The sequence below is a fragment of the Schistocerca serialis genome, chromosome 1 (assembly GCF_023864345.2).
Source record: "Schistocerca serialis cubense isolate TAMUIC-IGC-003099 chromosome 1, iqSchSeri2.2, whole genome shotgun sequence".
NCBI lineage: Eukaryota > Metazoa > Arthropoda > Insecta > Orthoptera > Acrididae > Schistocerca > Schistocerca serialis.
Genome location: NC_064638.1, coordinates 615,276,912 through 615,287,289, shown reverse-complemented (window position 1 = coordinate 615,287,289; position 10,378 = coordinate 615,276,912).

Sequence of the window (10,378 nt, the reverse complement as noted above, 5' to 3'; positions counted from 1 at the left end):
CATTCTGACGTGAGAACACAGTTTACTAAAGAGGGAAAAAATAGGATCAGTACTACGTGGAATGGCTTTGCGCCACAATTCTTAAGTTATTGGAACAAAACTTCTGTATCCAGTCAGTTCATCATAAGTGATTTTACATATACAAGCAGGTTAAGCAATTTTCGAGAGATTTTCTGAAAACATATGCTGGATACGTGGGAGATGATGAAGCAATGGTAATACGAATATAGCCCAACCTATTTCTACGAGTGACATTCCAGAGCCTCCAAACATTTGAACAATCTCATTATTAACCCTAAACAAGTGCTGCAAGGAAACATTCTGTAGTGACGGGACTACTAACGTCAGAAAATCTTCTTTAGCCAACGAAAATTCTAGTTCCTGCAAATGTTTGCAAGAAATACAAAATCGTAGAAAACATACTGCCGCGATCATAAAAACCTTGTATTGTCCGTTATAGTATATTTTTATCCCGTAGCGTCATCAGTTGCGAAATGCATCACAATATCGGATCTATCATACATGTGGTACCACCGGATAGTCACAAGGAATACATAATTGTGCATTCTAAACTCTAAGGTGTCTTACCTGATCGAAGTAGGGGCCCGAAAGGTCTTATTTGGGTATAATTACGAAGAGAACAAGGAAATATGGAAAAATTATATTTCTGTTTAGCAGGGACCACAATGGGCGGTAATCGGTGGTACTTGTAAAGTCTCGTAGTGAGGATTTGCAAGTAATTGCTTTCCCAGAAGATTTTCAGCTCTTATTGCGCACTGCTCTCAACTCAACAGGTAATGATTTTAGAACTATGTGAGGTATTAATGTCGCTGAAGCGTTTCGATTTGTCTGCAAAAGAGATGTAATGGAACTTGGTCATTCTTTGGATCTCATATATGTCAGTGAGTTATTATCATACTGACAGGTTTAATGTAAATGATTCACACGTAAGAAACCGAGGCAATAATTAACCACAGTTAGTTTTGTAGCCACACTCGCTCCCCTCCCACGGAGAGATGTGCCCTCTGCCACCTTGCAGGTATTATTTGGTGACTTCTTTTGAAGTATTTGTTCATGTGCCTTGTACAGTGTGAAGGCCATACCATTTCTGTTGTAAAAATATCCTTATGATTGTTTTTTGATAAAGTGTTGATAGACATGATAAGTCTTCTCGGAAGACTCAAAAGTAGGAGGAGGAAGAACAAAGGGTACGTAAAAGGTTCTCATCAGCGCTGCTGGTATCAGCACGCAAGAGTCCCTTACAAGAAGGCGCGTGTGTGGAGGCTGCCGTAAAATGGCGGCAGAGGCGGCTATCGGTAACGAGGTGGAGGCGAGCGCCTCAGGATGGATGGCGGCAGTAATCTGCGTGGGGCCTGGGGGACCTGGCGCAGACAGGGGATGGAGCAACCCGACGCCTTATCCGCTGGCAATCTGCGTAGCTCAGGCAGCCGCCTCCGTTGTCGCTGCTATCGATGGCTGAGCTGCCAGCCGTGCGTTAACAGCTCCGGGCGCTCGATAAGCTGTCTGCACTCCACTACTCTGGTGACCTACCAAGCAAGCCTGCAGTAAGTACTGCCTGGGGCGCTGCACACGCAGCCTCATTGTCTTCGCGGAAAACTTGAAACTAGTGATCTGGGGGAAAAAGGGAGGATAGAATTTAGTTTAATGAGATACTATTCGTTTGAGAGTGAAATACCACCGAAGTATGAGTATAACGTTTCCGGGCGGGAAGGAGCGCCTGGTCCTCGGCACGAATCCGCCCGGCTGATTTGTGTCGAGGTCCGGTGAACCGGCCAGTCTATGGGTGGTCTTTAGGCGGTTTTCCATCTGCCTCGGCGAATGCGGGCTGGTTCCCCTTATCCCGCCTCAGTTACACTATGTCGGCGATTGCTGCGCAAACAAGTTCTCCACATACGCTTACACCACCATTACTCTACCACGCAAACATAGGGGTTACACTCGTCTGGTGTGAGACGTTTCCTGGGGGGTCCACCGGGGGCCGAACCGCACAATAACCCTGGGTTCGGTGTGGGGCGGCGGAGGGATGAAGAGGCCTGCGGTAGTCGTCCTGGGGTTGAGGACCACTGCGGCTGCGGCGGGGACAGAGCCTCTCCGTCGTTTCTAGGTCCCCGGTTAACATAACATAACAAACATAACGGATCATAGTGGCGTTATCATAGAAAATATTCTGCCCCAAAATTAATTAACTAGCAATAATTTGGATCAGTTTGTTCAAATGTGAATAAGAACCACGCGTCTTCCGAATACAGACTAGTTCCAGAGCCACAGATCACTTCGTGTTACGAATAAAAGAAGAGTTACACCATACTTTTTAAAAACTTGAAATGGTTGATTTACTATGGATACATCTTCTGGGCTCTGGGTTTTACATGGAAAGAATGGGTTTGTTTCTAAAGAACGGTCACCACCGAAGGCTTCAGACGATAAGCATAACTTAAGTGACAATATTCACGTTGCGGATATCATTACATCAGCAGAAAGGAAGATTCATTACCATCCAGAACATAATTATTACGAATTACAGCATCTGGTACTTGCACATACACTACTGGCCATTAAAATTGCTACACCAAGAAGAAATGCAGATGATAAACTGGTATTCATTTGACAAATATATTATACTAGAACTGACATGTGATTACATTTTCACGCAATTTGGGTGCATAGATCCTGAGAAATCAGTACCCAGAGCAACCACCTCTGGCCGTGTTAACGGCCTTGATACGCCAGGGCATTGAGTCAAACACAGCTTGGATGGCGTGTACAGGTATAGCTGCCCATGCAGCGTCAACACGATACCACATTTCATCAAGAGTAGTGACTGGCGTATTGTGACGAGCCACTTGCTCGGCCACCATTGACCAGACGTTTTCAATTGGCGAGAGATCTGGAGAATGTGCTGGCCAGGGCAGCAGTCGAACATTTTCTGTATCCAGAAAGGCCCTTACAGGACCTGCAACATGCAATCGCGCATTATACTATTGAAATGTAGGGTTTCGCAGGGATCGAATGAAGGGTAGAGCCACGGGTCGTAACGCTTCTGAAATGTAACGTCCACTGTTAAAACTGCCGTCAATGCGAACAAGAGGTGACAGAGACGTATAACCAATGGCATCCCATACCATGACGCCGGGTGATACGCCAGTATGGCGATGACGAATACACGCTTCCAGTGTGCGTTCACTGCGATGTCGCCAAACACGGATGCGACCATCATGAACCAGGATTCATGCAAAAAAATGACTTTTGCCATTCGTGCACCAAGGTTCGTCGTTGAGTGCACCATCGCAGGCGCTCCTGTCCGTGATGCAGCGTCGGGGGTAACCGCAGCGATCCTCTCCAAGCTGATAGTCCATGCTGATGCAAACGTTGTCGAACTGTTCGTGCAGATGGTTGTCTTGCAAACGTCCCCATCTATTGACTCAGGGATCGAGACGTGGCTGCACGACCCGCTACAGCCATGCATATAAGATGCCTGTCATCTCGACTGCTAGTGATACGAGGCCGTTGTGATCCAGCACGGCGTTTCGTATTACCCTCCTGTACCCACCGATTCCATATTCTGCTAACAGTCATTGGATCTCGACTGACGCGAGCAGCAATGTCGCGATACGATAAACCGCAATCGCGATAGGCTACAATCCGACCTTTATCAAAGTCGAAAACGTGATGGTACGCATTTCTCTTCCTTACACGAGGCATCACAACAACGTTTCGCCAGGCAACGCCTGTCAGCTGCTGTTTGTGTATGAGAAATCGGTTGGAAACTTTCCTCATGTCAGCACGTTTAAGGGTTCGCCACCGGCGCCAACCTTGTGTGACTGCTCTGAGAAGCTAATCATTTGCATATCAGAGCATCTTCTTCCTGTCGGTTAAATTTCGCGTCTGTAGCACGTCATCTTCGTGGTGTAGCAATTTTAATGGCCAGTAGTGTAGATCCATCATATAACACTTGTGGTGGATTCTTGGTGCCGTTATTTAAATACATTGAAGCTATACAGAACTGTTCAGTGAAAAAGCACCATCTGTTCGAAGGTATTCCGACTCCTATCAGTGGACATTAATATGGGACTGCATGAACTTTACTGGGAACACTTTCAATGAGGTACCACAAAAAAGCAATCAGTAGATAACAGTGAAGAAGAATAAGTCGAAGATAGCAGTATGGCTAATTCGACAGTAGAAAACGTATGTGCAGATTACAAACTGAAACAGAATTCGTCACCATTTTCAGCTAGTACTTCCCAAATGGTCGAAGTTTCAAATCCACTAATCCATTATTCGAGGAACTAATGTATGTATACAAATATCGAATTGTTAGCTGACGAGCAATGTGCCAAAGACCATACTAATTTCACAGTGCAATCTTAACGTCATTATGCCCAAGCTAAGGCAAATTGTAAACGCTTAGCACAAGAGAAGTTTCGGATTATTAGCGTAAAAGCACTCTGCCCAAGCCGAGACAAATTTCAAATGGTTAACACAAGAGCAAGCTACTCTAATAAACAATCATATTAAAAACATCTTAATTAAAATTTCGAAAATGAGAGAAGCTTGTAAAAAGTTTACTAGATACAATCAAGCAGTTATAAGCTGATGTCCATTTGCTTCAGATGGCTCTGGCTGAAATCGAGTCTACCGTTCCGAAACTACTATGAAAGCTAATAGCCTAAATACTGACCAAGAAAGTTGCAGGAATAATTCAATGCTCGGAGAAATATTTTGTCCAACAGTTTTTCAAAGCTGATGAATGATAAATGCACAGTCATTTCCGAAAAATTAAATACTGAAGTAAAAGTCAAGGTACGACTTGCTAGCGCAATATTAGCATCTGAGCGAGGTACTACCAGCGAGGAATTTAATCATAACATTAATCAAATAGAAACTATCCTGACCAAAGATCTCTAAGACTGGCGAGATAATACAACCACACAAAAATGAATGATATTCGTAGGGAACTGGTAATGGTCTAGAGCTATGTGCGTAACACACTGCCGTAAAAGCTAGAACAGGTGACATTTATAAGGCCATGAGTCTAAATGACAAGGTTTGTAGGGACAACATAGAACAATTTAGCCTTTCTCCCGAGTATTTAGCTGGTGCTATGAAAGAAGCACCAACGTTGTCATTAATTTCAGTGGAGGAAAGACTGCTGAAGCACAGACAGTGTCAGGTTTCCTCTCCAGATAAGGAAAACATACATCCTGTTATATATAATAAGGTATTTAAAGTCACTTTTCTAAAATCATGGACAGGTTATCCGTAAATCCTGTTGACCACCACCTACGTACAGGGTGAAGCCTACCTCTGGGCAGCAGAAACAGTAGAAAAGCGCTTAGTTTAGGAAAAGGTTTTCCCGGAAAATTATTTGTCACCTTGCGTCCAAGAATGAGTCGCAAAGGAAGTCCTTAATCCTGAACAATATAACACCGAGGAAGGTAGCTTTAGGAAGTACTTTGAACAATTTTGAGACGCATATGGACGTCCTACGAATACTGAAATCACAATTACCACTCAGTATTCATGAGAAATTACTTCATATCCCAGAAAACAAAGAAAAGTACTTTCAGCCAACATTATAACTTTTAGAGTTGTTACAGGAAGGTTCTAAGAGTAACTGTGCCAACGGCAACGCACAGTCTGCGCATGCCACTCGTCATATCAACAATCTCAGCCGAAATACTAACTGTCATTGCAATGGTTCAGCGCTGCAAGGCGGATCTGTAAATCAAAACAGATCACAAAATGTACATGAATAGGCTTCAGAGGAATAAGAACAGGTTTTGCTCAGGATATAATACAATATCTAATCAAAAGTATGCGGACACCACCAAAAACGTACGTCTTTCATATTAGATACTCCATGTCAGCGACTTCTGTAGTCATTAGACATAGAAATGAATATTACATATTAGAATGCATCATTATTGCCTTGAACAAGGTTTCTAAGAATTTGCATTTATACCATCACTGATACGGCGGGCTTACCAGTTACTTCTGTGACTGAGTATATATATATAAAGTATCGGCGTGACGTGTGGCTCATGAACAGCAGCTCGACCATGAAATAACAGTTTTCTCACCTCCCGCCCTAGCTGTCATCGTATTTGCAGTGGATCCTGATGCAGTTTGGAATTCCTGTGTGATGGTCTGGATGTATGTCTACATATTACACACTATCACCCTCTTCAACTGTCGGCGGTCTCTGTAAGTCAACAGACGAGGTCGGGCTGTACGCTTTTGTGCTGTACGTGTCCCTTCACGTTTCCACTTCACAATAACATCCGAAACAATGAACCTAGGGATGCTTAGGAGTGTGGAAATCTCGAGTACAGACGTATGACACAAGTGACACCCAATCACCTGAGCATGTTCGAAATCCGTGAGTTCCGTGGAGCATCCCATTCTGCTTTCTCACGATCTCTAATGACTACTGAGGTCACTGATATGGAGTACTTGGCAGTAGGTGGCAGCACAATGCATCTAATATGAAAAACGTATGTTTTTGGGCGTGTTCGGGTATTTCTGATCACATAGTGTATATGGCAGTTCTATTTCTTGCCATGTGAGCACCACTCAAAGCTACTACACCATCTTCGTCCGTTGTACATTTTCAGCATTGCATTAAAATTTTATACAATATTTGGCTCAAGAACGATACCTTATATTTGAAATCATCTTTACGAACAATTGGTATTAAAAGTTTCGTTTCCACATAGTTTTGCTTTACGTAATACGTCAGTCAAAGAAAGAAGACTTGGCATGTAAATCTCGATAAGCCAGCATAGCTTCACTTAGCTACGCCTCTTGCAAGTCTATTAGAAGGTGTCTACTAGTCTACAGGAATGGTTCAATGGAAAGTAAAATGCATTCATTTTAGTTTGTTACTACAGTTCGTCGTCTACCTATAACAGAACCAATGAGTACACTCTTCGTGAACATTTAATCGTTTTGTGTTAACTAACTTTGTTAGTGATTCCTACCTACTAGTAAATTCTGAAAATATAATACCATGTTATGCAGGTCATCAATGCGGGTCATCAACAACAACTGTCTGGAAATGCCTGCGATGATTGTCCTTCAGTGTTTGTGTCTTATACCTTTTTCACTACAAGCTATCACACTTATGTATTATAATGTTTATAAAAAAGTCGCTACGAAGATCGCGTCAGCTATCGTGAATTGCTGTAAGATAATGTTTGGGTAGCTCGCAATCATTTATAAATGCACCATGGACACATATGCTTGGCGCTCTTATCAGCAGCTCCTAGAATGTGGTCTGACCCTTTGTGGTTTGGTTGTAAGAGACTTCTATCTAACTATTATAACATTTGATATACTGTAGCATTTTAATACGCACACATCACACTATCATATTCACACCCATGTTTCTATTCTTATTATTATTCACATAAAAATGTAACCCTGGTTTTGGTACCCAGTACCTATCTACTGTATTCCTTATTTACCGCAGGCCGTGTCCGTGCAACGCTCGCTGGAAATAAGCTTAAAACTAAGAACGTTCTTGCTCAAAGGCTAATAACCTAACTTTTCACTATAAACATACTCATTTTCCATCACTACGCAGCTGTATTCAACATACATCTCACTTTACATTTATCTCCGATCTCGTGTTATATATATATTTTTTGAGTCATCAGTCTTCTGACTGGTTTGATGCGACCCGCCACGAATTTGTCTCCCGTGACAACCTCTTCATCTAAGATTAGCACCTGCAATTTGTGTCCGCACTTATTTGCTGGATGTGTTTCAATATCTGTCTGCCTTTACAGTTTTTGCCCTCTACAGCTCCCTCTAGCACCATGCAAGTCATTTCCTGTTGTCTTAACAGGTGTCCTATCATCCTGTCCCTTCTCCTTGTCAATGTAAATTACGTCCTTGTCAGTGTTTCCCACATATTTCTTTCATCTCCGATTCTGCGTAAAACATCCTCATTCCTTACCTTATCAGTCTTTCTAATTTTCAATATTCGTCTGTAGAATCAATTCTAAAATGCTTCGATTCTCTTTTGTTCCGGTTTTACCATAATCCGTGTTTCAGAACCATACTATACTGTGCTCCAAACGTATACTCTCAAAAATTTCTTCTTAAAACCATAGTCTGTATTTAATATTAGTAGACTTCTTTTGGCCAGGAATGTCTGTTTTCCCAATGCTAGTCTGTTTCTGATGTACTCCTTGACCGTCCCTCTTTGGTTATTTTGCGCCTAGATAGCACAATTCCTTAACTTCATCTGCTTAGTGACCATCAGTCCTCATGTTAAGTTTCCCGCTGTTCTCATTTCTGCTACTTCTCTTTACGTCATCTTTCTACGATTTACTCTCAGTCCATATTTTGTATTCATTGCAACATTCATTCCATTCAGCAGATCATATAATTCTTCTTCACTTTTACTCAGGATAACAATATCATTAGCGAATATCATCATTGATATCCTTACACCTTGAATTTTAGTTCCACTCATGAACATTTCTTTTATTTCTATCATTGCTTCTTTGATGTAGAGCCTGAACAGTAGAGCCGAAAGACTACATCCATGCCGTACACCCTTTTCAATCAGAGCACTTCGTTCTTGGTCGTCCACTCTTATCATTCCCTCTTGGCTCTTGTACCTATTGTACAGTGTGACAATTATTGAACTAAATGAAATGAAATCGTGTTACTTTTTTAACGGTTTGCGTTAGGACATTCAGATTGCAGGTTGGCCGTAGGGCATGACGGAAATTAATATGTGTAGTATGATTTGGTTTAGCGACGAAGCTCCCTTTCATTTTGATGGGTTTGTCAATAAGCAAAATTCGCCATCAAGATGTCTCTTCACCCTCAAGGAGTGTCTATGTGGTGTGCAACGCCCAGTCGCGGAATAATAGGTGCGATATTTCTTGTTATTCGAAAATTGTCACCTTCACCGTCTATTAATATAGCTGTTTTTCCAGGATTTCGAACGCCTTGCACCATTTTACATTGTCGAATGCTTCTTCTAGATCGACATAATCTATGAATGTGTCTTGATTTTTCTTTAGTCTTGCTTCCATTATTAACTGCAACATCAGAATTGCCTCTCTGGCACCTTTATCCTTCCTGAAGCCAAACTGACTGCCATCTAACACATCATCAATTTTCTTTTCCGTTTTCTATGTATTAGTCTTGTCACCAACTTAAATCCATGGTCTGTTAAGCTGGCGAATGATATTTTTCCGAAAGTCAGATGGTATGTTACCATACTCATACATTCTACACATCAACTTGAATAGTCTTTTTGTTGCCACTTATCCCAATGATTTTAGAAATTATGGTGGAATGTTATCTAATCTTTCTGGCTTATTTGATTTTAAGTCCTCCAAAGCTCTCCTAAATTCTAATTCTAATACAGGATCACCTATCTCTTGTAAATAGACTCCTGTTTCTTCTTCTATCACGTGAGACAAATCTTCACCCACATAGAAGCCTTCAATGCACTCTTTCCTCTATCCGCTCTTTAATCTGCGCAGTTTTGACTTCCCTATACACTGAGTTAGTGTTTCCGACAATCGTTTCTTTTTCCATTTCTTCACTTTTTCATGCAGCCATTTCGTCTTAGACCCCATCACTTCCTGACGAAGCGGGCAGTTTAATCCAAGAACTGGAGCATTTGATGACTGTTTTTATTAGAAAATGGATACCCTGAGAAGCAGATTCGTTGGCCTATGAAGTTTGGACCATCACCGAAGGTGCATAAAGAGGAACATAGATCGATGGCCTTCATTCCTTGTGCTGGGGGCATATCGTTTAAAACTGGAAGAATTTTGAGGAACTGTAACATTAAGTGTGTGTTCCGTCCACCTTCCAAGATTAGGGCACTACTCCGCTCTGTGAAAGGTGATTTGGGGCTTAGGAAACCCGGTGTATACAAAATTCCGTGTCACTGTAGGAAGGTTTCGATTCGTACAATTCATGACAGGTGTGTGGAACGTCGCAGCCATACGAGGCTACAACAGCCGTAAAAATCGGCGGTAGCATAACATTGCTTAAACGAAGGACACGGTATGAAATTTGACGAAACTGCGATACTTGCCAGCACTTTCGGTGTCTATAAGGAGGTAATTGAAATTAGGTTGGCGGATAATTTAATTAATAGAGACGATGGTTTTCCTCTTAGCAGGACGTGGAATCCGGTACTATCCCACAGAACGTTTTTCGGGCGACCGGTTGTCTCTGAGTGCGATATATCGTTGCTGCCGGTGTTCTATTAAGGGCGGCGACAACTGCCCAATCTTTGAGAGCAGCAACCGTGGCAGGTACGGTACGGAGGCCTGTATAGGACGCCGATTTGCAGTCTGACATCAGTTCTCAGCGG